This window comes from Taeniopygia guttata, chromosome 4A, assembly GCF_048771995.1.
Source record: "Taeniopygia guttata chromosome 4A, bTaeGut7.mat, whole genome shotgun sequence".
Lineage (NCBI taxonomy): Eukaryota > Metazoa > Chordata > Aves > Passeriformes > Estrildidae > Taeniopygia > Taeniopygia guttata.
In genome coordinates this window covers 8,019,138-8,022,035 of record NC_133029.1, presented here as the reverse complement: position 1 = coordinate 8,022,035, position 2,898 = coordinate 8,019,138, and positions in this window count along the sequence as shown.

Sequence of the window (2,898 nt, the reverse complement as noted above, 5' to 3'; positions counted from 1 at the left end):
CATGTTGGATTGTTTCTTTCCATTTCTTTCCTTTTTACTTCTTGTAAGTTGTTTTGCTTTTCCGACAGTCTTCTCCACAGTCATGTTTACTCTTTTCAAGAAACTGTAAAGGAGAAGTAGACAAGCTTCCGTCAGCATCTGTGCCACCAACTGCAGCTTCTCTTGGCTTTCAACACGGTGTGCAGCATGGGTTTGTAGAAAATGAGGAAAAGGGGGGGGGGGTCTCTGTCCCTTCTCCCCCCGCTATGCTCCAGGACTGGGGCTGAGCCCCAGGCTGGGTGGGATAGGAGCCAATTCCTTGGCTGCTTGTCAGCTGAATGGGCTGGGAATGCCACAGCTGTGTGTGCTCTGGACACCCTGGCATCACAGCCCTTCTGGACTCTCTCTGTAAACCTGCAGGAAAGGAAAGAGCTGGGAGAAGATCTGCTCTGCACTTGAGGAAGCTCTCAGCTGCTTCCCCACCTAAGGCTGGCTGTTCATTTCCTCAAGAGGAAGGAACTCTGTACAGCAGCTGAATCAGCTCCAGGCTCTGCAAACTACACTTCTGTCACCCAAGGAGAGACATCTGCTAAAGCCAGTGTTACTGACGTACACAAATCGTCATGGACTGCTCAGCTGCTGTGTCTGTTCCCAGCTCTGGAAATTGTGTGAATTAAATGAACACTGCAAAACTCGGGTGCGTCAAGAGGAGTTACTGTGCAGCTTTGGCACTTGTATGAGCACAACAGCATCCCGAACACTCTGTCAGTGAGCTCTTTAGGAGTGACTGAGCCACCTTGAGAGCAGTCTGGGCAGGGGAAAGCTGCATGTTGGAAAGGAGTTGAGGAGCAGCCAGCAGGGCTCTGCCTCTCTGCAGTCCTACCAGGCACTTGAACCATATTAGGTAGAGAAAGAAATGAGGCGAAAGGAAGAGTCTGGCTTGGCAGGCAGTTAACAAGAAAGGCTTTTTTATCTGTGCTGTCATCTGTGACCACTATCTGGGTAAGTACTGATGACTTTAATTTGCCCTGAGTGTGCCCTTTCTCTGCCCTCCAGCCCACCCCACTGGGATTGGGGCCCTGAACTGCAGCTTCCAACAGGGCTGAGGGCCAGAAAACAACAGGCTCAACCAAGTCCTGATTGACCAGGGCCAAAAGACGCTGAAAGGGGGTCTGACAACACTACAGGCTGAGGAAGATGAACTGCGGGCTCAGTACCAGATGGGAAAGGTCAGAATGTACTGCTGTGAAGTTTGGTGTAGTTACTTTTTGGTTTGTTTTAGTCTTTAAAAAAAAAAATCTCTAAGCAGAGCAAATTAACAAGCAAATACATTTAGACAAACAGGCTGGAGAACAATCAGATGAAATGGATGTCTTCAGGTGGGCAGGGCTTTATTAATCCTGCAGCACATAATAATCTGAACACTGATATGACCTGGAATGTGGGCAGTTTTCTTTGAGGTCTGTAGAAAACAGAAGTCTAAAATCTGAAGGACAAATATATTGTCTTCAGAAATGAAGCATCCAAGAAATGGTCCATTTTTCCAACTTTTATACCTAAAGTGACTCTGGAACAATTTTTTCTTAATCCCTTCTTTGCATTTTTACCACCGTCAAGGACAGCTTGTGCCAAACTAGTCTAGTTTCCCTTTTTGATAAGTTTAACATATGAGGCAACATCCTTCTAATCATCTTGAGGAAATAAAAGTTAAGCACAGAGATAGATATGCAGCTATTAAGGAAAAAAAAAAAAAACCAAAAAAAACCCAACAAAACCAACTCCTTAAGAGCACTTGACCACCCAGCAGGACAGCAAATGCTGCTGTTTTGCAGGAATCTGTCAGGGTAGCAGCTTTATTCAGCATTTGAAACCATCTGATCAACTGGAAGATGACCCTCTGTGGATGATACCCAAGGAGGAATGGTTAGAAGGATATTCAGGGACATAATTATTAAAAAGTTAAAAAGGTTAAAAAGTGCAGCAGTTTTACAAAGCAAAACAAGTGACAAAAATGTGGTCCAATAAAATCATCAAAAGCAGTCCCCTTAGGCAGGAGAAGGGGATTTTACAGTGAGGAGGGGCTGACAGGGCAGCAATGTTCCTGAAAAGACCTGAAGTCACAGAAAACCACGAACTGAGGTGCAGCTCCACAGTAAGCTATTGCCACAGAAAGTAGCAGCTATGATTTCTGGATGAAGATGGGGAAGAGAGGACTGACAGCCAAAAAATGTAATTGTTCTGGTGGCTTGGGGATGGTGCAGTCTGGCTTCAAGGGCAATGCTCTAAATGAGACCAATGGGGCAATAAATTATTTAGAAAACACAAGAGTTAAAGATTCAGGCTTTTTGGCTTTTTTTTTTCTCAAAGCAGAAAAGATCAGGGACAGAACTAGGCAGCATGATCAAAGAGCAAACAAGATTCTGGTGAGAGGAGGACAAGGAAAAAGGCAACTTTATTTGCAGTAAAAAACAGCAGGTCAGTTGGTGGGGGAGTTTTTTAATTAAGGAGTAAACAGCAGTGAGGCAAAATATTTGGGAGACTCTCTAGTAGAGTTTTTTTTACAAGTTTGACAGATCACCAAGAACATTCTGTCTTGGCACAACTCAGAAGACATGGCAGGGGATGCCCTGACAACTCTTACAGCCCTACCCAAGCTTTAAGAAATGGATGATCAATATAATTTTTCATATAGGCTGTAAACAAAAGAATTACTGTTACACACCTAATAAAATGGCCTGGGGTTCCCAAGGATTTAGAAACAATTTTTACTCCAAGCTGAGCTCAAACACAGTCCTTGAAATCCCACATAGAGAAAGGCAAATCCCTTTCTGCCTCGTATATTGCTAGCCTTTCTACCTTTTATACCTCCCAGTTAAAAAGTGACAAAAGTGTTGTATGCAAGAAAAGTGTGTTAAAGTC